Below are 26266 nucleotides of genomic sequence, written 5' to 3' on the forward strand. Positions count from 1 at the left end.
ATAAATAGATACTTAAAAAGAAAAAAAATAATTGAAATAATTAATTCTGGAAAAAAAGAAAGAAAGATTTAAAAAGAGAGAGAGGGGATCCCTGGGTGGCTCAGCGGTTTGGCGCCTGCCTTTGGCCCAGGGCGCGATCCTGGAGTCCTGGGATTGAATCCCACGTCGGGCTCCCGGTGCATGGAGCCTGCTTCTCCCTCTGCCTATGTCTCTGCCTCTGCCTCTGTCTCTCTCTCTCTCTCTCTGTCTATAATAAATAAATAAATCTTTAAAAATAAGTAAATAAATAAATAATTTAAAAAGAGAGAGAGAGACTGTGTCCTCTTGAGGAGAGTCTCTGCAGTATTGACCAAAGTGACATCATCTATTATCATCTATTTGAAATCTATTTGTATTCACTATTTTAAAACTTTTACAGAGACATTTTACTATGTTGATGTAAAAGCAGTTCTGTCTCACGTTACTTTTTACATTACTTTACCCATCAGCAGCATTCCCTTTTGTTGAAACATTTTAAAATTTGGTTTTCAAACTGCCAAATTCTCTTCTCATACTGCTTTCTGCTCTGTTCTTTTCACTTGGCAATCCCTACAAGTATTAGTTTCTCATGGACCTCTTTTCTACCTGTGTTTGGTTACTAGGCTCCTTGTATAATCCCTTGTCTTCTACCAGCATTGAAGACTCCCATTTATAAGAATATAGTAAAGCATTATTATTTTGCTATTTTTAATATACTCAACAGAAAGACTGAACGGAAGGGAGAAAGGAAACAACGCACACATGGCATCTTCAACTATGCTAGGTAACAAGGAATCCCCATCATGCCCCAAACATAGGTAAAGGTGGCCAGGATCAGCAGCTTTTCAGTAGAAGTGATAGTGGGAAAGTATGATCCTGAAGGATCCAACAAGTCTAAAAATGAAGATATTGCCAACAAATTTTACATCCCAGACAAGAGGCATTAGGCTGAGTAGCAAGTAGGTGAGCAAATCTGAGAAAACTGACAAAATTCAAAATCCTTACAGGTTTCAATAATTGAAAAGAGCAAAAGGACTTTCCTTTCTATGTAATAGAAGTTTACTCCCAAACTCTGCAGGGAGGTAGAAGTGCTGGGGGTAAATTCTGGGACTCCCAAATATAGAGTGGTTCAAACATGAAGACAGGTTTAAAGGAAGCCAAGTTCAGAAAGTAGTATAGCAGCAAAATACTTCATAAACAAGATAACTACTTTAAGGGACAGATTTGTAGAGCTCTGAAAAGTACAAAAAGATGCAAAGAAGCACTTCTGAATTGACTTATCTGTGAGGGATAGAGGTGTGACCACAAAAAATATTTTTTTTTTGATAACTCATGATCTGGATATCAGTTATTAGACTGCAGAAACTAATCTGCTGTATCACTTTGCTGTATGTGGAAAGTTCCTCCTAATGATTTAGGAAAAGTCAACTCTCTTAACCCAAGAAAAATTTGTAAGAGAGATTATCAATCCACCTATATACATATTTTGTAAGAAAAGGTGAAAATCAATGAAGTAACAATCCAAAAGGTAATCACTCACACACACACACACACACACACGAAAAAACAGTGTTGAGGAAGGTGAGGAGAGCAACAATATTTCAAAGTGAGTAATAACAAATTAAGAAAATGATAAAGTGGTTCCTATGAACATAATATGTTAAATGTTTAAAAATTAGATGATTAAACTATACCACAGTGTTACAAGAAAGCTGACAGAACTTAGAAATAAAATAGAAAAAATCGTTTAGAAAAGACTACATTCAAATAAAAAAAAAAAAGAAGACGAAAAAGACTACACTCAAAGGTGTGCAGGAGTGAACTGACATAAAGGAAAACACAGAATAAAAAAATGATGAGCTAAACTGATGAGATAGAAACACAAAGAAGAGGCAAAAAGGGAGGCGGGACGGCAGAGGAGGAGGGTCCTCACTTCACCCGGCACCACCCACTTACCTAGATAACTGTCAAATCATCCTGAAAACCAACGAATCCGACCTGAGATAACAGTGGAAGGCTACAGAGAGAAGAGTTTGTGCTTCTAACAAGGTAGGAGGACGAAAAAAATAAAAAATATATATAAAATAAAATAATAAAATAAAATAAATAAAATAAAATAAAATAAAATAAAATAAAATAAAATAAAATAAAATAAAATAAAATAAAAAATAAAATAAAAAAGAATCGAGTCGGGGAGAGGCCCCGCGAGGAGCCGGGCTAAGGTCGGGCAGTGAGAGCCTCCAGACAGGAGAGCCCAATCGCAGAGAAGCGGGAACTTTAAAAATCTGCACTGGATTCTTTGGATTCTTCCCGGATGGAAGGGCACTCAGCAGGGAACTCGGGCAGAACCGCAGGAGGGGCAGTGAAGCCCCCAAGTTTCTCGGGGTCACTAACAGAGGAGGTGCACCTCGGGGAGAGCGAACCGCACACTGCAGGCGGATCCCGGTAAAGGGCTGGAGCACGTACCTGGTGGGGCCTCAGGGAGAAGCCGGTGGGTCAGGCGGGGGCTCCGGGCGAGGGGGCTGCGCCCTGCTGCCTTTGGGAGCCGCACCGGGGAGCCGGATTCCAGCGGTGAAGGCCCTGGGGCGCGGGGGGACACAGCCCAGGAGCCTGCGCTCCCCCCAGGACAGGTGGAGGCCGGGAGGACACAAGACAGCGAGGATGCTCCTGCCCTGGGCTCCCCGAGCTGTGCAGATCAGCGCCCCCCGCCCCCCGGAGCATCCAGGCCACAGCAGACTAGGAGCTGCGGTAGTTACTGGGGGAGCTGACTCCAGGGCTGGGGAGCTGGCCGCTGCCAGTGGGGTTGTTCCTCCTGGTGTCACCCTGTGCCTGGGAAGGGCAGGGCCGCCAGGGAACAGGGGCCTCACAGAGGCAACAGCTCCCACTGAGCCTGGCACCCAGCGGGGTGTGGGGAGGGGCAGCTCCCCCAGGTGCACACATCTGAGAGTCAACACAGCAGGCCCTTCCCCCCAGAAGACCAGCTAGAAGGACAGGGGAAGAGCAAGTTCTTGACCAAGCAGCACTGGAAAGCCAGGGAAGCCGAGGGATTTACAGTATATAGAACCAGAGGATACCCCTCCTATTTTTCTTCCTTGTTCCAGTACAACTTGTTTTTATATCAAACTGTAGATTTTCAATTTTTGGAAGAGAGAAAAGGCTAGTAAAACCAAAGGTGCCTATTTCTGTGAAGGACAATTTCGAGGAGAAGCAATAAGGATCTGGACCATGAAGATGCACCAGCAAGGTAATATGCCCCTTAGTCAGGGGCACGGGAGGCCCACTGAGACTCACACAGCCCTTGCTTCAGCAGCTGCTCAAAGACCGAGCACGGACTGTTTGAGTGTGGGCTGGAAGACCATGTCTGACGCTCTCCCAGCATTGCTGGTCTCTAGTACAGAGTATCTGGGATAAAAAAGAATGGCCGCCTCGCTCACATTCGACCCCTTCACTCTTTTTCCACCTTAACTACAATATTTTACCACCTCTTCATTTTTAAGTTTCTTCCTTTTTGACTTTCATATTTCTACAATGATAGGTCTTAGATATATTTTCCACTTCTAGATTCCCTTCAAAATACTCAACTGAATTTTGGGAGGTATACAAGATATGTTTTTTTGTTTTGTTTTGTGTTTTTTGTTTTCTCAGCCTCAATTTGTTTCACAATGGCGGAAGTTAAAAACTTCTAAGACATGACCAGCATGCACCCAGAACCAGGTGGTATACCTTGCTGGTTAATTCTGTGACATTCCTCATTCCCATTCTGCCCTCCTTTTTTATCTCATTTATGTTTTGGTGGTCAATGCTGAACCTCTCTACAAGTATTTCTGGTTTATGTAAATTTGGGACTGAGCAACTTCTAAAATACAGAACTTAATACACTCAATCAGGAGGATCACCCTCTAAGCCCCCTCAAAATCATCTCAGGTGAAATTGACTTAGGTCATTGTTGATATTCTTGACAGCCCACTCATACAGCCACTCTGCACTGAGGAAAAGGACTAGAAGGAAGAACTCACCACAAAAGAAAGAATCAGAAACAGTACTCTCCGCCACAGAGTTACAGAATTTGGATTACAGTTTGATGCCATAAAGCCAAATGAGAAGCACAATTATAAAGCTACTGGTGGTTCTGGAAAACAAAACAAAACAAAACAAAACAAAAAAACAAACATAAAGGATTCAAGAGACTTCACGACTGCAGAATTCAGATCTAATCAGGCTGAAATTAAAAATCAATTACAAGAGTTGCAATCCAAACTGGAAGTCCTAATGACGAGGGTTAATGAGGTAGAAGAAAGAGTGAATGACATAAGACAAGTTGATGGCAAGGAAAGAAGCTGAAGAAAAAAGAGAAAAACAATTAAAAGACCATGAGGAAAGGTTAAGAGAAATAAATGACAGCCTCAGAAGGAAAAATCTACATTTAATTGGGGTTCCAGAGGGCACCAAGAGGAACAGAGGACCAGAAGTGTATTTGAACAAATCATAGCTGAGAATTTCCCTAATCTGGGGGGGAACAGGCATTCAGATTCAGGAGATAGAGAAGTATCCTCCCAAAAGCAATAAAAATCGTTCAACACCTCGACATTTAATAGTGAAACTTGAAAATTCCAAAGATAAAGAGAAAATCCTTAAAGCAAGGAGACAGATTCCTAACTTATAATTTATATGAGTTATTATATAATAACTATTATATGAGGAGAAATATGAGATTAACAGCAGACCTCTACACAGAGACCTGGCAGGGCAGAAAGGGCTGGCATGATATATTCAGGGTCCTAAATGAGAAGAACATGCATTCTTTCAGAAACTGAAAGAATATGTGACCACCAAACCAGCTTTGCAAGAAATATTAAGGGGGACCCTGGAAAAGAAAGAGGAAGCCCAAGGAAATAATCCACAAAAACAGGGACTGAATAGGTATTATGATGAAACTAAATTCATATCTTTCAATAGTAACTCTGAACGTGAATGCCTAAAATATCCCATCAAAAGACACAGGGTTTCAGACTGGATAAAAAAGTAAGACCCGTCTATTTGCAGTCTACAAGAGACTCATTTTAGATGTAAGGAGACTTACAGCCTGAAAATAAAAGGTTGGAGATCCATTTACCATTCAAATGGTCCTCAAAAGAAAGCTGGGGTAGCCATCCTCATATCACATAAATTAAAGTTTATCCCAAAGACTGTAGTAAGAGATGAAGAGGGACACTATATCCTACTTAAAGGGTCTATCCAACAAGAAGATCTAACAATAATGAATATTTATGCCCCGAATGTGGGAGCTGCAAGTATATCAATTAATAACCAAAGTAAAGACATACTTAGATAATAATACAATAATAGTAGGAGACTTCAAGACGGCACTTTCTGCAAATGACAGATCTTCTAAGCACAATATCACCAAAGAAACAAGAGCTTTGAATGATACACTGGACCAGATGGATTTCACAGATATTTACAGAACTTTACATCCAAACACAACTGAATGGACATTCTTCTCAAGTGCACGTGGAACTTTCTCCAGAATAGACCACATACTTACACAAATCAGGTCTCAACCAGTACCAAATGACTGGATTGTATCCTAAATATTTTCAGACCACAATGCTTTGAAACTAGAACTCAATTCACAAGAAGAAATTTGGAAGAAACTCGAACATATAGAGGTTAAAGAGCAACCTGCTAAAAGATAAATGGGTCAACCAAGAAAATAGAGACTAAATAGAGAGATTCATGGAAACTAATGAGAATGAAGATACAACCGTTTAAAATCTTTGGGATACCGCAAAAGCAGAACTAAGAGGGAAATACATCACAATACAAGCCTCTCTCAAAAAATTGGAAAAAAAACTCAAATATTCAGGCTAAACCATTTCAAAAGGAAAAAAAAAGACTAAATTAATGAAATCATGAGTGAAAAATGAGAGATCACAAACAATACCAAGGAAATACAAACAATTTTAAAACGTATGATGAGCATCTATATGCCAATAAATTAGGCAATCTAGAATAAATGGACGCATTACTGGAAAACCACAAATTACCAAAACGGGAACAGGAAGAAATAGAAAACCTGAACAGGCCAATAACCAGGGAGGAAATTGAAGTAGTCATCAAAACACTCCCAAGACAAAAAGTTCAGGGCCAGATGGTCTTCCTCGGGAATTCTATCAAACGTTTACAGAAGAAACCATTCCTATTCTACTAAAGGTGTTCTAAAAGATAGAAAGGGATGGAATGCTTCCAAACTCGTTTTATGAGGCCAGGATCGCCTTAATTCCAAAACCAGACAAAGACTCCACCAACAAAGAGAATTATAGACCAATATCCCTAATGAACACAGACGCAAAAATTCTCAGCAAGATACTAGCCACTAGGATCCAACATTATATTAGAAAGATTATTCACCATTACCAAGTGGGATTTATCCCCAGGATGCAAGGTTGGTTCAACACTTGTAAAACAATCAACGTGATAAATCATATCAACAAGAGAAAAAAAACTATAAGATCCTCTCAGTAGATGCAGAGAAAGCATTTGACAAGATACAGCATCCATTCCTGATCAAAACTCTCCAGAGTGTAGGGATAGAGGGAACATTCCTCAGCATCTTAAATTCCATCTACGAAAAGCTCACAGCAAATATCATTCTCAGTGGGGAAACACTAGGAGCCTTTCCCCTAAGATCAGGAACAAGCCAGGGATGTCCACTCTCACCACTGCTATTCAACATAGTACTAGAAGTCCTAACCTCAGCAATCAGGCAACAGAAAGAAATACAAGGCATTCGAATTGGCAAAGAGCAAGTCAAACTCTCCTTCTTCGCAGATGACATGATATTGTACATAGAAAACCCAAAAGACTCCACCCCAAGATTGCTAGAATTCATATAACAATTTGGCAGTGTGGCAGGATACAAAATCAATACCCTGAAGTCAGTGGCATTTCTATACACTCACAATGAGACTGACGAAAGAGAAATTGAAGAGTCAATCCCATTTACAATTGCACCCAAAAGCATAAGATACCTAGGAATAAACCTAACCAAAGAGGTAAAGGATCTATACCTTAAAAACTACAGAACACTTCTGAAAGAAATTGAGGAAGACACAAAGAGATGGAAAAATATTCCATGCTCATGGATTGGAAGAATTAATATTGTGAAAATGTCAATGCTACCCAGGGCAATTTACACATTTAATGAAATCCCTATCAAAATACCATGGACTTTCTTCAGAGACTTGGAACAAATCATCTTAAGATTTGTGTGGAAACAGAAAAGATCCCGAATAGCCAGGGGAACATTGAAAAAGAAAACCTGAGCTGCGGGCATCACAATGCCAGATTTTAAGTTTCACTACAAAGCTGTGATCATCAAGACAGTGTGGTACTGGCACAGAAACAGACACATAGATCAATGGAACAGAATAGAGAACCCAGAAATGGAGGCTCAAATTTATGGTCAAGTAATATTCAACAAAGCAGGAAAGACTATCCACTGGAAAAAGGACAGTCTCTTCAATAAATGGTGCTGGGAAAATTGGACATCACATGCAGAAGAATGAAACTAGACCACTCTCTTTCACCATACACAAAGATAAACTCAAAATGGATGAAAGATCTAAATGTGAGACAAGATCCCATCAAAATCCTAGAGGAGAACACAGGCAACACCCTTTTTGAACTCGGCCACAGTAACTTCTTGCAAGATACATCCACGAAGGCAAAAGAAACAAAAGCAAAAATGAACTATTGGGACTTCATCAAGATAAGAAGCTTTTGCACAGCAAAGGATACAGTCAACAAAACTCAAAGACAACCTACAGAATGGGAGAAGGTATTTGCAAATGACGTATCAGATAAAGGGCTAGTTTCCAAGATCTATAAAGAACTTCTTAAACTCAACAGCAAAGAAACAAACAATCCAATCATGAAATGGGCAAAAGACATGAATAGAAATTTCACCAAAGAAGACATAGACATGGCCAACAAGCACATGAGAAAATGCTCCACATCACTTGCCATCAGGGAAATACAAATCAAAACCTCAATGAGGGTAACAGGGGGCACAAGGCATGGGCTGTTGTGGTCTCCTCTTTCCCCTCCTTGGTGGGTGGAAGTGGTTGAAGTTTTGCTGGGCACGCTCCCCCTGCCTCTCCCTCACCACCTCCCCCAGCCCTCTCACACCGCTGCAGTGTCTCCGGTCTCTCTGATGCAAGATTGTCCCGGCCCAGATATAGCTTGTGGACAGCAGAAGATTCAATATCAGCAGAGAAATGCCCAAAAGCAAGCTGGACAAAAGAGGAAGCAAGCACATGATTAAAAGGCTTCTGCCAAAGCTGCCTTAATATATACCTGGATTCTTTGTAGGACACAGATGCCAGATCCGAAGACCTTCAAGCAGCACTTTGAAAACAAGCATCCTAAGACTCCACTTTCCTTAGAATTGGCTGATATTCAGGCATAAAGTTGATACAGGTGAATTCATGACACCTTTGACTCTTCTACTGCCTCAGACCTTAGGTAACAAACCCGCAGCTGCTTTTCTAACTGTTGATCAGCAAAAGTAAAGGGGCTACCGAAATACTCATTTTTATGCTGTTCCCTTTTGGGCTTTATGCAGAGACAATTCTGTGTAAAGGTACAGTTGGCTCTGATTTGGAAATCTGAAAATCAGTCCATCCTTGTTATAAATTCTTTTTTTACAAGTGTAATTATATTGATGTTCATATTGTGTAAAATAACAGCAACAACAACAACAAAACAACAAGAACAACAAAACAAAACCACAATGAGATACCACCTCACACCAGTGAGAATGGGGAAAATTAACAAGACAGGAAACAACAAATGTTGGAGAGGATGTGGAGAAAGGGGAACCCTCTTGCACTGTTGGTGGGAATGTGAACTGGTGCAGCCACTCTGGTAAACTGTGTGGAGGTTCCTCAGAGAGTTAAAAATAGACCTGCCCTACGACCCAGCAATTGCACTGCTGGGGATTTACCCTAATGATACAGATGCAGTGGAATGCTGGGACACCTGCACCCCAGTGTTTATAGCAATGTTATTGCAGCTATAAACTGTGGCTATTTGGCACAGTCCACAATAGCCAAACTGTAAGGAGCCTCGGTTTCCATCAAAAGATGAGTGGAGAAAGAAGATGTGGTCTATTTATACAATGGACTATTACTCAGACATTAGAAACGACAAATACCCACCATTTGCTTCGATGTGGATGGAACTGGAGGGTATTATGCTGAGTGAAGTAAATCAATAGAAGGACAATCATTATATATTTCATTCATATGGGGGGAATATAAAAAATAGTGAAAGAGATTAAAGGGGATAGGAGAGAAAATGAGTGGGAAATTTCAGTGACGATGACAGAACATGAGAGACTCCTAACTCTGGGAAACGAACAAGGGGTAGTGGAAGGGGTGGTGGGCAGGGGGATAGGGTGACTGGGTGACAGGCACTGGGGGGGCACTTGACGTGATGAGCAATGGGTGTTATACTATATGTTGACAAATCAAATTCCAATAAAAAATATACAAAAAAAAAGAAGAGGCAAAAAGTTTCTAGAGAGTTACAGTAAAGGAGATAAACAATAAAAACAATTCTGCCAAAATTATTAAATCAATAGAAGAAAATAGTATTGAAAATTATTCATTCAAGAAAAATTTCTTGCATGAAAGCTCAAATATACATATTTAAAAAGCACGCACACATTAGGTATTGAAGGCAAATCCAAAATGTTCAATAATGGGACATATCAGAGTGAAATTATTGGGATTTCATAATAATAAAAAAATATTTTGGACATCCACCTAAAAAGATCAAGTGCTTTTAAGGGGAAGAAAATCTGATTGAACTAAAAAGATCAAGTGCTTTTAAGGGGAAGAAAATCTGATTGAACTCATAATTCTTTAAAAGAACATTTCTTTCCAAAATGGATTACAGTGATCTTTTTGGGATATCTAGTTTTTCTATCAACCAACAGTGTCTTTCAAGAATAAAGGGAACAAAAAAGACAATAAAAATGCAAAACCTCTGGGAGTATTGGTCTTAGAAACCCTTCCAAAGAATGACATAGACAAGTAGTGAAGATTTGAAAAAGATTTATCATATGTTCTGGAAGTGAGCATTTAAGGTTGTTAAAAATCCACGAATGAATGATGACAATGAGGGCAATAGAACTGGATACAAGTGTATTGTACCCAAAATATATAACTAAAAGTAAGAAAAACAGATAATGGATAGAATAAATAAAAAGTAGAATGGTATGCCTTACATATATTAACTTAGAATGAAAAAAATCAATAGGATACTTAGAAAGAAAATGTAAAAGAAGATCTTTCCATGTAAATCTAATGTCTGTTGAACCAATACACAGTATCTTACACAACAGGGGAGAATATGAATTTATAAGATAATAAAGTGAAAATAATTAATAAGCCAGACTACTGAATACCAAAAGCAAATAATACAATATAATTATGTGACATATATAACATATAAAACAAACATTTTAATAGGTGAGATATTCTCTTTCTATTTCTTAATATGACCAACATACTTGGTCTCAGTTCAGTAATTGCATGTGTGTATGTTGTAATATATAAAGCATATAATTATACAACATTTTATTAATTTCATATTAACTCCCTGACTTCATTATTTTCCATTGTTCCCCTTGCTCATTCACTCCGGTTACATAGAATTCTTTGGGTTTCTCAAACACCCTCAGGATCTCCATCATTTCTGTTACATAAAGAGGTAGAGTAAAAGGGTAGGAGGACAAACATAGCCATTGGGGGAAACTGGGGAAATGCATTTTGAAGGGAATTATCGTCTTTTCTTGCCCTAGTACTGTATAACATCAAACAGAGTTATTCTAGTTCTAATTAACTGATATTTGCTCATTTCTAGTTTCTATGTTACTGCCAGAGTCAAATGCCTTCAAAATTAATGCAATTTTGTTACATCTTTATTTAAAATCTCCTTTACTTAAAATTACCCAAGTAAATGAAGTCTAACACGATAAAAGCACATGATCTGAGTTTTCTAACTAGATTTGGACCCAGCCTAATCTAATATCTACATTTCCAAAAAACTACATCAACTTTTTACCTAACACATAACCTGTATTACAAACATACCAAACATAAGATTTCAGTAAAAAGTACCAGGATTTTAAAATGTTCTTTCCTTCTCTTCTCCCTATAATTTATTCCCTTTTTTACTCATTAGCTGTGTACTATCATTTTCAAGTACAAGCTTATTCCTCACCTTCGTGTGCTCCTGTGCACATGGCTAAAAGTCTAAATAGTCATGAAATAAAAGGAAAGTGAGTTTGCATATCAGTATTCACTTCTTTTTAAAATATTTATTTATTTTAGAGAGAGAAAGAGTGAGAGTGGGAGGGGCAGAGGAAGAAGGGATCTTAAGCAGATTCCTTGCTGAGTATGGAGCCCTAGGCAGGACTCAATCTCATGATCCTAAGGTTGTCACCTAAGCCAAACCCTGAGTCTAATGGTTAACCCAACTGAATATTACCCCTCAATATTCATTTATAAAACCTCATGTTCATGGAGCGGAAGGGATGGTATCCTAATTAATCTCTCTTTAGGCACATTGCAGAGTACTTGGCACATAGTTAATGTGTAGCAAATATTGATTAGATAAACAATTCCCCAAATGAATGAGACCGTATAATGTTTGAGCACTGGGTGTTATGCTATATGCTGGCAAATTGAACTCCCCCCAAAAATTTTAAAAAATAAATAATAAAAAATGATCAGATAAACAAATAATAGATGAAAGATGGAAGAATTTTACACAAAATCATATGGGCTAAATTTTCATTAGGATGATCTAAGAGAATTTTTGCTGAATTGGTATGTAAACTGAATCATGGAAATGGAAGATTATTCAAATAAAAGAAAAAGTATGCCAAATTAGCAAAGAGAAAAAGAAAATCTGAAGTGACACTAGAAAATATTAAGAATATGAAACTTACCTCTATTTTGGAATATTAATGCTAAGGACGTTAGAGATTAAAAAAAAAAAATCAGGTAGCCTGCAATAAACCCAGAAATGTAACAAATATATTCAGAGAAATAGAAATTTAATATAAGACTCAATTTGAGATAAATTTAGTTTTCTAGAAATTATAAGTAGAGAGAAAATAACTTAAAATTGTTTTAAGGAAACAGTAAGAATATAAATATTAGAACCATTCTTATTCTGCTGAAGTGTTAAAATACAGCAATGATATACTCCATAATCAATTTTTTTTAGAATGACCGTCTTAACCATAAGTCTAAGTTAAGTGGTTTAAAAAAAACAATGACATTATTGCATTTTAATTTCTATTCAACCTCTACAACACCATAACACAAAATATGGTTATTTGTGCTTTTTCTTGAGATATGGAAATTTCACTTTTCAGGCTAAATAAAAAATATCCATTAAATTCTCTCTTAATTTATAAATATGCTCATAATTTTTTTAATTATATCACATGCAAAGTTGTACAGCTTAATAGAAAGTGCAATATATTCTTCATATCTTTACCATAGGTAAAGATAAAATAAAATAAATAACTTTTGACTGTTTCTTGCATCCAAAAACCATCTTCTTCATGAGAACAAGGATCATGTTGTTTATCTCTGCATTTCAATGCTTACTCCAGTGACCTGCACACTGAATATACTCATACAGTGAAAAAGAAATGACAATGAATAGCATTTATTAAGATTTTATTTTGTTCTATGCAGTATACATTGTGTAAATCACCACTTTTAATTTTAGCAACAGTTGATGTGATAAGTACTAGAATCTTTCTCTCTTTTACAGAAGAAATTGAGGATGAAAGATGACAGTTAAAAAAAGAAAACTTGGGCAGCCCCAGGGGCCCAGCGGTTTAGCGCCACCTTCAGCCCGGAGTGTGATCCTGGAGACCCGGGATCGAGTCCCACGTTGGGCTCCCTGCATGGAGCCTGCTTCTTCCGTTGCCTGTGCTCAGCCTCTCTCTTTCTCTCTGTGTCTGTCGTGAATAAATAAATAGAATCTTAAAAAAAACAAAAACAAAAAACAAAACAAAAAAACAAAACAAAACAAAACTCTTCTTTAGAAGAATCATATCACTGGTAAATACGTAATTTGAAATTTAACTCTAGGCAGGCTAGCTCTCAAATATTGGGGCCAGCAGTTATATATCTTATATAAGTTTTATATTTTTATTCCAGGTATAAAGTCAGTATATGTCACACATATTGGATTTCAAATTGTTTCAATATTTATTTAGCAGTAATTAAATTTGAATTTATACATAATCTATCTGTATGTAGTACCTGTTGAGAAAGAATTCTCCCTGTGTCTGATGTTTTTGTATGTATTGTGAGCAAAGCACTGGCTGTTGCTCTTACAGAATTTTTGCAAGGATATTTTCATAACAAATGGCCTTGAAGATAGAAATATTGTCACTTCTGGAACAAAGGGAAGGTGTATTAATTTCCAATTAGAAGAGATTTGAACTCTCTAAACACAGAGTTCCTTTCCCATAATATAATCCATCCTAAGTGTGCAGTTATCATCTGGCTTTTTTTGTGTCTCCCCATAAAACTTGAGACACAGGGACCTAACAAAAATAAAATGAATACTCTGGTAGCTACTACTACTGATTAGTAGTAAACTGTCAATCATTGACTCAGGAAACTACCAACATGTATAAAACCATGACAAACAAATTCATTAAGTTGTACATGGTATAAAGTCATAGACGTTTTTAAAGTTCCTAACATAGATATTGTGTGATTTTTATTACATATTATTAAGTGACTTATTTTTTTTTAAGTGACTTATTTTTTAAGAAAGAAATTAGCTGATTTGTCAAATATTTTAAAATATTTTAAAGACTCAATAATTTTTTTTAAGATTTTATTTATTTATTCATGAGAGACCAGAGAAAGAGAAAGGCAGAGACACAGGCAGAGAAAGAAGCAGGGTCCATGCAGAGAGCTGGACGTGGGACTTGATTCCAAGTCCCCAGGAACATGCCCTGGATGAAGGCAGCACTAAACTGCTGAGCTACCCAGGCTTCCCAAGACCCAAGATTTGAATAATCAGAAGAATCCATGAACACTAATCATAGTTATATTTATTTTTCAAATACTTCAAATTCTTAAATATTCCATCTATTCCTGATCATCTTTAATATACACTTGGCTGGTAATGAATATTTTTAAAACATTAGACCAGCTGTTCACCACAAGGGCCAATTTGTCTCCTGGAGAATATTTGACAACCTCTGGAAACATCTTTGGTACACACTGCTTGAGTTATATACATTCATTGCTTGTCTCAACTGAGAGTGGTGGTGGTTACTACTGGCATTTAATGAATATAGACCAGGGATGCTATTAAATATCCTATACTGTACAGGACAACCTCCCATAATGAATTGTTTTGTCCCAAATGTCAATTATGGTAATGTTGAGAACTTTTCACCTCTGAATTTGAGAGATCCAAGTCAATTTTCTTAATGATAAGAATTAGCCTGCATATAAAATTAGAAAAAATATATCTTTATGTTTATCTATAATATGTCTATAATACAGTATTTCATGAAAATGAAGCCATAACATAAACAAGAGTGAATAATCAACAGAGAACCAATGTCTCAATCATTTCAAAATTTTTAAGATGTACCTAATTTGGATATATTAGAGGAATATAGTGAAGCTTTTTAAAAATTATTTTTGGTAATGAGATATAACCAAAAATGTTTATGCAAAGAACAAAGTTTTGAGGTGCCTGAGTGGTACAGTCAGTTAAGCAGCCAACTCTTGATTTTGGCTCGGGTCATGATCTCAGAGTGCTGGGATCCAGCCGCATGTCAGGCTCCTTTCTCAGTGGGGACTCTATTTCAAGATTTTCTCCCTCCCCTTCTGCCCATCTCCCAACTTGCTCACTTTCTCAAATAAGTAAATAAATATTTTTTTAAAAAGAACAAACTTTTATCATGTATGTGGATGGGGGTGGATGGGTATGAACATTTAAATAACAAATTACCCTGTATTTGGTTACCTAAGTCTATGCTGTTACTATAGAAACAGCAGTACTATATATCTATTTGTTATTATAATCTATCAAGGAAATTCTGACATTCTTTAATTTGTATACATTTCAAAATTGTAATATTGTGTTTGAATATTGCCTGCTTTATAGAGCAATAGTTAAGCATCCATGACTTTACAAGTTATAGTTATAAAATTATGACTACTATATGTATATGCATATGTAAGTATGCATGCATATATACACAACTGCTCACACATAATTAGCTAACATAACTGAACATCTGTATCATAGGGTCAACTAAAATTTGTCAAAATTGATCTAATTGAAATAGTATTATCTGGTTCACAGTTGTGGACTGTCTTTTTTGTTTTTTTCTAACAGTGTCTTCATTCATATCACCCAGTGTTAGTAAGATCCATCTACATATAATTAGAACATTTATTTTTCAGGGGAAAATTAATGTTGTTTTAAAGACACTAAAAAGAAATCTGATGTAGAAAGAGGAGTGGAGGGGCTGTAGCAGAAGGAGGAGTTGGGGGAGTCCAGAGTAGCACAGTCTAGTGGCATGGGTTGCAAGCAGGCATTGCTGCCTTTGGCCTATGTGGCTGGCACTGGTGGGGCCTCCGTCTGGAGAGGATTCTTGCTGACCAACAAGGAACTTCTTCTCATAAAGGTTTAACTGACTTCAAAATTATGGTATGAGATGAGTTATTTCTAAGATGGAAACAGTATGAAGTATATGTCCGAGATTTGTAGGACAAGTACACAGATCTTGATTATAATGATATAATTGGCTTAAGGAAGTCTTAAGAAAAACTAAAGCAGCAACCAGAATGTGCACACAGGGAAAACATCCTTGTAATGGTGAGCAGCAACCAAGGAGCAAGAGATACAAGAGTGTACTACTCAGATCCAGTAAGTCAAGCAAGTCCAACAGCCTAACATTTCCCAACTGAGACCAACAATGGTAGACTCAGCAATCAACTTGCTTTTCCTAAAAACAAAAGGTAAACTGGAACAGAAAATAGCTAGAAATAACTGAGTACCTAGACGTCAATGCCTGATAGGTAAACAAACATACTTCCCAATCAAGAATTCCCTGACCATCCCCCTGGGAAAAAACTGTGGTGGGAGAACCAACTACTTCTTTTCACAGCAAGACTTAGACTTTTTGAGTCAAAAAATCCACATTCTTATACTTTCCAGCTTGAAATAATTAATGTAAAACTTACCAGATGAACCTTGTGTTTTGCACTTTTTTCTCTTCTCCTTCCCCTTGCTTCAGAGGCCTGATGGTGTGGGACTATTCTGAAGAAGTGGCCACTTCCAAAAAATTTCCCTTCTAGAACATGTAGACACTTGACAAAAATGTAGTCAAGAGAAATTATGAATCAAAATAGTATTTAAACATGCATTAAATCTACTGAATAAATTTAAACTTTCTATCTAGTTGTTATGGTTAATGAAAAATATTTTTTGATGGCAATAGAATAGATCTAAAACATTATATTAGTTTTGGCATACAATGTAATGATTAAATATTTGGAAATATTGCAAAATGATCACCACAATGAGTCTAGTTAACATTAGTTGCCATACATTGTTATTTTTTTCATGATGAGAATCTTTAATATCTACTCTTTAGCAACTTTCAAACACACAGTATAACTGTAGAAAATGTATTGTATTATCACATCACCATGACTGACTTATTTTATAAGAATCAAATATCTATACCAGAAAACATGAATAAGTGAACAGTGAGATTTTAAAAAAAAAAAAAACTGCATTTTCAAAGCAATTAAGAAACTTGAGATATCAAGTCAGGAACAAAACAAGGATGTCCACTCTCACCATTGCTATTTAACATAGTACTGGAAGTCCCAGCCTCAGTAATCAGACAACACAAAGAAATAAAAGAGATCCAAATTGATAAGAAAAAAAGTCAAATTTCCATTCCTCACAGATGACATGATAGTCTATATAGAAAACCCAATGGGCACCTGAGTGCCTCAGTCAGTTAAGTGTCTGCCTTCAGCTCAGGTCATGATCCCATGGTCCTGGGATCAAGTTCTGCACTAGGCTCCCTGCTCAGTGGGGAGCCTGCTTCTCCCTCTCCCTGCTGTTCCCCCTGCTTGTGCTCTCTTTCTCTCTGCCAAATAAATAAATAAATAATTAATAAATAAATAAAATCTTTAAGAGTAAAAAGAAGAGAAAAAGACCCCAGCAAAAAATTGCTGGAACTGATATACAAATTGAGCAAAGTCATGGGATACAAAATCAGCATACAGAGATTTGTTTCATTTCTATGCATCAATAATGAAGCAGCAGAAAGCAAAAGCAATGAATCAATCCTATTTATAATTGCACCTAAAACCATAAGATACCTAGGAATAAATCCAAATAAAGAGGTAAAAGGTTTATACACTGAAAACAATTAAAACACCTAGGGAAGAAATTGAAGAGAACAAAAAAATGGAAAAAAATTCCATGCTCATGGATTAGATGAACAAATATTGTTAAAATGTCTATTCTACCTAAAGTAGTCCAAAGATAAAGTGCAATCCCAATCAAAATAGCACCAGCATTTTTCACAGAGCTAGAACAAACAATCCTAAAGTATGTATAGAACCACAAAAGATCCTCAATAACCAAAATAATCTTTAAAAAGAAAAGAAAAGCTGGAAGCATCACAGTCCTAGACTTTAGGTTATATTAAAAAGCTGTAATCATCAAGACAGTATGGTACTGGCACAAAAACAGACATATAGACTAATGGAACAAAATGGAAAAAGTGGGCCTACCACTATTTGTCCAACTCATCTTTGACAAAGTAGGAAAGAATATCCACATGAACAAAAGACAGTCTCTTCAACAAATGGGGTTGGGAAAACTGTACAGGTACATGTAAAAGAATGAAATTAGACTACTCTCTTATACCCTACACAAAAATAAATTCAAAATGGATAAAAGACCTAAATATAAGACAGGAAACCATAAAAATCCTATAGAGGAGAACACAGGCAGCCACCTCTTTAACCCTGGCTGTATTAACTTCTTGCTAGACCTGTCCTGAGACAAAGGAACAGAAGCAACAATGAACTATTGGAGCTTCATCAAGATAAAAACCTTCTGCATAGTGAAGGAAACTGTCAATGAAACAAACAGACACCTGGCAGAATGGGAGAAGATATTTGGAAATGACATATCTGATAAAGGGTTAGTATCCCAAATCTATAAAGAACTTATCGAACTTAATATATTTTAGAGCAACTCACTGCACACCATCATTCATATATCTCCACTGAGTGCTCTTATTATATTTTTCTTTCTATATTAACATAATTGTCTAAAAGTATCAGACAATGCCTTATTGCCTGATGCCATTCCTTTTCCTTTTCACCATGTGGTGTTTGATAATCATCAAGATACTCTGCAAGGTTAGAGTTATTTCCTATCTTCCTTGGGGATTCTCCAGCACCAGCCTTCTCTCATAATAGGTAGTTACATCTGTATGCTCTATGCAATTGTATAATTGCATCCAAAATATGTAGCTCAAACTTTTCAGAAGCATGAGAGAGTTGAATGCTGTGTTAGATTGTGCCCTGGTGAAACCTGTGTTTTCCACTAAAGAGTAAACATAATAGAAATGAATCAGTCAGCCAACAGATGAAGGTCTGTTTGCCACATGGCTATTATTAAATGTTTCCTGGAAGATATCTTCCTGGGATCCTGTGTTCTTCTATTATCAAAATTATTTCTTAACTGTTTCAGGTGATCAGCCACGCCTAGGACATCGAACAATGCATCCATTGCCAAACTCACTATGTTTAATGAATGTTTTTCTTTCCAATATATTAGCCTACTTTTGGGTTATAAATTTTAATTATGCATTTTAATCATTCCCAATCTGTGATGAGAAGCAGTGCATTACCTTCATTTAAAGCCCTTTATTTTAAGGTGCTGCAGATAAAAAAACCTAAACCACTCTTGACAACAAATCTTGGATACAACTTTCTTTTTTTCCTCATTAATGTACGAGTTAGAGAGAACACTGTCTGATGATGAGTTCCAGAAATTCTCTCTGTGCAATTTTCAGAGAACCTGCCTCAGTTCATTCTACCATAAATGTTCACTGTGGCTAAATGTTGATATTTGCTGATTCTTTCTCACTGGTTCTACTGAGGAAATTAATAAGTGTCTTTCATAGAATATATAGATTTTTTTAAAAAATATTTTATTTATTCATGAGAGACACAGAGACACAGAGAGAGAGAGAGAGAGAGAGAGAGAGAGAGGCAGAGACACAGGCAGAGGGAGAAGCAGGCTCTATGCCGGGAGCCTGACGTGGGACCCGATCCTGAGTCTCCAGGATCAGGCCCTGGGCTGAAGGTGGCGCTAAACCGCTGAGCCACTGGGGCTGCCCCAATATAGATTTTTTTTTTTTTAATTGGAGCCTTGAATTGTATCTATTTGAATATACCAATATTTTTGGAAATATGCAGTTGAATTTCAGTTATATTTCTGTTTATCTATTTCTATCCATATAAATTTAAAACAAAAAAAATTTAAAGGTGTTAGAGAGGAAAATTTTGTAAATGTTTCCTTTTCCAAAATATCTCAGGCATTATTTCCTTAGATTTCTATTAGATCTTTTATCATTTATACAGACTTCTAAACTTAAATCTTAGTTTTTATTTTTATTATACAATTAAAAAAATTTTTTGCTCTATCAAAAACTGCATTAAACTTAACAGGAAAAAATATGTCTATCAGATACCATATTTTAGGTCACAGATATATAAAATATTTAACCCATGTATTTTTTTTTATATTTCTCCAAATAATTACAAATAACTATTTTACTGAATTATATCTACAATCATGGAGCAAGTAAAATAAATAAATTTTAAAATTTGATAGGTTAATAAAAAAATAAACATTTATATTTCATGATCAAATATGACAGAACTGGGATCCCTGGGTGGCGCAGTGGTTTAGCGCCTGCCTTTGGCCCAGGGCGCGATCCTGGAGACCCGGGATCGAATCCCACGTCAGGCTCCCGGTGCATGGAGCCTGCTTCTCCCTCTGCCTGTGTCTCTGCCTCTCTCTCTCTCTCTCTCTGTGACTATCATAAATAAATAAAAATTAAAAAATAAAAAAATAAAAAAAAATAAAAAAAAAAACAAATATGACAGAACTTTTTTTTTAAGATGGAAGCCTTTTATAAAATTTGTGTTGGTTATAGGACTTAAAGACATATACAGAAATGTATTGCTTTATTATTTTATGTAGAATCTTTATAATAATAGATTGCATTATAAGTGAGTGCAGTACATGTTATTCCCTACACTTTAGAGAGACGGAGGGAGTATGCGGATGGAAATGCTTCCTTGGGTAGGGATTATAGACACCAGGTCTAACTGAAACAGTATATGGGATTCACCACATCTGGGCCCAGTGCATTAACTATAAAATGGGAATGTGATATCTACATGACAGGATTGTTTTAACAATAGGTCCTGGGCTTTCCATAGCACAGGTGCTATACAAGTGTTAATTCTCTTGCTTAACATAATGAGTATGTACTATTTTAGGGAGCGATACTCTGTCTACCCATGGGTATCATCACAGGAATGGCCATAAAGTTTTGCAACATGAATTCCACAACTCAGTTTTATACAGAGTATAATCTTTAGGGCCTTAGCTCCCCTTTAGCTGGAATATATTATAAAGGTATTTTGATTGTTCCTTCAACCCAATTTTAATCATCAGTCATAGCTTTTTGTTTCCTTCTTTGTATTGCTATTTAAATAACAGTTAAACTTTAGTGAGGTATTTTCTTTTAAGAATAGTCAATACATAAATAATAAATTACAAAATATCCATGTTTGAATATACGACATGATTTTGACAAAGCTGCCTTTTATTTAAGATTATCCTAAAACAGTTACTAAATGTGCTGTAAACTACATCACCCATTTTGCTACAAATCAAACCAATTCCATTCATTTACTGAAATGTTCTACATATAATCAATAGTTCTGTAAATAAACATGGATAGTAAATTAAAACCTCACATATTGATGAAGTAAATGCAGAAGTGGTAGGACTAATTATGGAGCTGCATGACATAAAACTGCTTCATAGCAGTAACAAGACCTATGGTTAGAAAGTTTTGGTGCAGCAAATTCATCAAACCTTTAATAATGGAAACAAAAACTTTAAAAGGGATGTCAGAACCAAGGCCACCCTCTGAATATGAAACATAATAATCAATGCTATAAAATTATCTTCCTGTAAGAGTAAATGTCGTATTTTGACATTTGAGAAATGGCTATATTTAATCAGAAGAACTTCGTATACTCTATTACAGAAGGGTGAATCACAATTTGGTTATAATTTGGATGACTAAGTAGCAATTGTATAAGGAAAATGACTGTAGTTTTCATAGACCTCTAACTTCTAATGTTCATTTGGTTTTGGTTCTGTACTTCAGGTTGTCTCCAGAATTACTTGAAGAGGAGGTGTATATGGTCAAGTAATACAGATATTTTCATTCACTTACCATTTACATTTTTATTTTTCATTTTTTAAAGATTTTACTTATTTATTTGAGAGAGGGAAAGTGAGAGGGAGAAGCAGACTCCCTGCTGAACAGAGAGCCCTACAGGAGGCTCAACTCAGGGATCAATCTCAGGACTCTGAGATCATGACCTGAGCTGAAGGAAGACACTTAACAGACTGAGATACCCAGGTGCCCCACCATTTGCATTTTTAAAGTAGAAGTTTGAAGTATCAGGCTTGAGGAGTTAATCAGAAAGAACCCATTGGTTCCTTTGTCCAGGTGCTGTGATTAACAATCTATCTTCTGTGTATCTACTGATTAACCTTGTTATCAGGTTACCTTCTGTAATTTTCAACAAAGTGAGACTTATAACTTTGGTTCTTTAGCTCAATAACCTGGTGACAAACCTGGTCTTTATCTGCCAAGTCCAATCCATAAAAGTAATAGTGGTCATTTATCTGGCATCATACTTTAAATGAAAAAGTAAGTATTCTTCACAATGAATGAGTTTATGCATTGTTTGTATTTTTATTACAAATATATTATTTACATGTATTTATATTATTTTACTTATAAGCATTAATTGAAGGATTTAAGAGAAATTATGAAAAGAATCATAATTTGCTTATCATCTTCCCATACCCTTCAACAAAATTGATAAATTGAAATGATATCCATTTTTAAAAATCCTTTACTCTTTAGATCTATTCCTTACATACAGGCAGTTGAATGAAGAATACTATATTTACTATATAGTAAAGAATACTATATTTAAATTTTTCACTGAAATTCATATTATACCCAACTCATTTGTATAGTGTATACTTTTGAGATAACAGATCATACTGCCCTGGTATCAACATAGGACTAAATGGAGGTCATCTGTAAGAATGTGTAGACAATAGGATTGCACTGTTTTTCTCCACTGTATCAGAGATTAAGATGACACACTAGCTCGTGAATTCCCAAGTAAGAAATTACAAGTTAAAAAGTATACTGTGGTGATGTGTTTTCTTCTTCTTAGTAACCTAACTTAAGTTTATTTGGTTGTGTTAATTTAAGTAATAGGTCTTTGTTTTCAATATGCTAATGCAAATGTGCACTTTTGAACTGTAATGTTAATTGGAATGGAAATGCCAAAAAATTTAAGTGTTATCTCTTGCTAAAAAATTTATTTTATAAGTAAATTTACTTTAACAAAATGTGAAAAATTAGAATCTGGATTTAGATCTATCTGTGCAACTAATGTTCAGGATAGGGTTTAAGAGTAAGAGGACTAAAAAAAAAGATTAAAAGGTCTGAGTATGAATCTCAACTCTTCATTTATTGTTGATAGCACTGTGCAAAAGAAATAAACCAAACAGACAAAAAAGTTATTTTCAAAGTGTTTCATTGAGTACAATATATATAATGTGCAGTAAACATATATTAAGGTGGCCATTGTTTAATAGGGTAATCCAGTTAAGAAGATTTACAGATTTACATTAATAATTTTAAGATAACAAAAAATATTACTTGTGTTACATTTTTACCCCCTTTTTTCATGATTTCTGGCTGGAATTTCTCATGTCATTGCACGGACAGAGTGGTTTTGGACAGAGGATCCTCTCAAAGACTTCTTTAGTCCTATCTGGTTCTGAAGTGGGAAGACTTGAACATCTAGGAACTGGAGGGTATTATACTCCTTGGGTGTCTCTATCTCTGTTTTCTCTATGGTCTTTCCAACAAGGAAATTTCAGGGGAGTCAAACATTCTGCAAAGATACTCAGAGCTCCACCGGCATAAATCCTAATGCAGAAAGATCTAAGAGAAACTTGTTTGCAAATGTCGAACAGCGTCACTTCCACTACTCTTTGATGTGAGTCAGTATGCTGGCCCATTTTTGAAAAGGGAGAAGTTAGACTCCAGCTTTTGTGAACGGAGTGTCCAAAAAAAAAAAAAAAAATGCTGACAAGTTTTAAAATCACCACTCTCTGCCATCTGCCCACAAATTATTTATATTCCTTCTATGTTCACAATAAACTTTCCTCCCCTCAACTGACCAGTGAAATTGTATCTTTTATGGCATCAGGCATAGCCTCAGATTCCAAGATCTTTTCAATCAGGTTCAGGTATGGAAGAAGCTGTGTGGATACCATTCCTTGAGTACAGCGACTTAAGTACAGTTCCTCACGTGAGAGCCTTGATCAAAAGAGGCATTTATGCTCTCCACCCCCACCAAACCAAAGAGACAACAGTGGGAAAGAATAGGGAAGTGCTATAGTCTCTTCTGCCTAAAATGAGTATGTGAGGGAAAACAGAAGCCAAACAGGAGTCACTGTGGTAGTAGAAGGCAACATTTTTAAAGAATGTTGGAGCATAACTTTCATTTATTTCCAAAAGTATAAACCAGAAAGCAGAAATATATATACTATCAGATAAGAAAGAAAATTGAAGACTATTTGGATAACTGTTCCTTAAATTTAGTTCCTGGACTAGATGCTTCAGAATAATCCTAGATACTTAAAAACACAGATGTCTACATTTCAGCACAGTTCTAATGAAGCATATATTTTATTTGGAACCTGGTTATTTCATTTTTTAGCAAGGCCAAGAGGTAATGATTTTGTAAATTACAGAGATATGTTGAATTGAGTTAATGCTTATATTTCATCGATAAAAAAACAAATGAAGGAGAAAATTAAAGTTTTAACAAGTGTAAATTCTGTATAAAAACAATAGAGTAATATTTGGAACAAACCAGATCATGTTGGTGGGTTATTTTTTAATGTAATAGGGTAATTTAAATCTCATTAATTTTTGTTGGTTATTAAATTTGGGATGAAAAGAGCTAAAAGTAAGGAAAAACATTGAACTACATGAGATGATAACATAAATGTATGTCAGACAGGAAGGATCACTCTTGATTCTGAGCAAATTATATTGTTATCACAATTCATTGCTAATTATAAAAATGAAAATAGATTCTAGTGCCAAAATACAAAATGGTTGGGATAATGTCTGTAGATGATAGCAGAGAAAGCTGTAGATCAGAAAAACAGACTAAAAAGTCAAAATAACTTATGTTTAAAGTGAATGTGAGGGGTGCCTGGATGGCTTAGTTGGTGAAGCATCTGACTTTTGATTTTGGCTCAGGCCAGGACATGGAACCCATGTCAGGCTTAATAAAATCTTAAGTTTTCTCTTTCACTCTTCTTCTGACCCCCCCCCCCCCACACACACACTTGTGTATGAAAAACAAAAAGTGAATGTGAAAGATATATAACAATTTATAAAGAAATGCATTATTTTATGTAAAATTCTTAGCTCTTCAGTAGCACCAAAAATACACTGAAAAAAAGGTAACGATGCAGTACAGAAATTAAAAAAATATATATATATTTAAAATATATATATTTGTTAGGGGCACCTGGATGGCTCTAGTAGGTTAAGTCTCCACCTCTTGGTTTCAGTTCAGGTCATGATCTCAGGGTTCTGAGATGGAGTCTGGCATTGAGCTCCATACTCAGTGTAGAGTCTGCTTGTCCCTCTCCCTCCACCTCTGTTCCTTTCCCATGCTCCCTCTGCCTGTGTACTCTCACACATGCATGCTATCTCTCTCTCAAATAAATAAATAAAATCTTTTTTAAAAATTCATCGTATTTGTTCCAAATATCCAATGAGCCAGGCAGTACTGAGAGGAGAAAAATCAGTTTCAGTCTTCCAGGAAAGTAGTAGATAAGTCTCATGGATACTGTAGTAAATATAGTTTATGGACACAAGGAGAAAAATTAGAATCTATTTAATGTGCAGCTTAGCTGGAAATACAGAAGTTGTATTTGACCTATGCCAAATAGAGAACAAGTAAAACCTAAGGCAATCTATTCTCTCTGGTTACAAAGAGTTGGTCTTGGTCTCAATGAATTTCCCAAAGACTTAATAAAGATATATAAAACAAACAAAGAGCAACAAACTCATCCTGGAAATTCACTGAAAAGTAGATTTCTAAGGATGAGTCATAGGACAACTGTAAGAATATGTGGAATCTTCAGTATGACTACAGATTACATGATTTGTAGGGAGGAAGTACAGCAAACCACTGTGCGATGGGCCAGATAAGAAGAATGGCAAAGAAAGGAAAGGGTTTGGCATCAATATTTGTAGCTTTATATGGAGAAATATTGAACAGAAGCATGTCTGTTGAACAATAAAGACTGGATATGTTGGAAGATAATAAAGACATTAAGCATAAGACTTAATCCGATAACCTCAAAGTGTTTGTATTCAAGTGTTTGAATTCAGAATATTAAAGTTAATGTATAGAAATTGTTAAGTCTCATAAAAGGGAAAAAGAGGATTGTTTTTCTCACACAGTAAGAGCAAAAGCCCTCGTATCAATAATAAATTAGCAGGAAGCATAAATGGGTCTTGCTCTAAATTTCATTAGCAAAACATAGTCCAGGAGTATACAGTTAATATAGTTAAAACTTAAGTGGTCACCTGAGTATTTTTACCAATCTATACTGGTATAAATGTTTTCAAGATTGTGAAAATATTATATCAAAACCTAATTTTCATCTATTATTGGTCTCAGTCTCATTATAATCACCTGTG

General features: G+C 35.9%; 2 pseudogenes; both read left to right on the forward strand.

Moving 5' to 3' along the window:
- Positions 1-8071: 8071 nt before the first annotated feature.
- Positions 8072-8488, forward strand: LOC112657904 (zinc finger protein 706-like; annotated as a pseudogene).
- A 7182-nt stretch (positions 8489-15670) lies between these two features.
- LOC125755643 (pre-mRNA-splicing regulator WTAP-like) lies at positions 15671-16451 on the forward strand (annotated as a pseudogene).
- The last annotated feature ends 9815 nt before the right edge of the window (positions 16452-26266 follow it).

This window comes from Canis lupus, chromosome 8 (genome assembly GCF_003254725.2).
Source record: "Canis lupus dingo isolate Sandy chromosome 8, ASM325472v2, whole genome shotgun sequence".
In the NCBI taxonomy this organism is placed as follows: domain Eukaryota; kingdom Metazoa; phylum Chordata; class Mammalia; order Carnivora; family Canidae; genus Canis; species Canis lupus.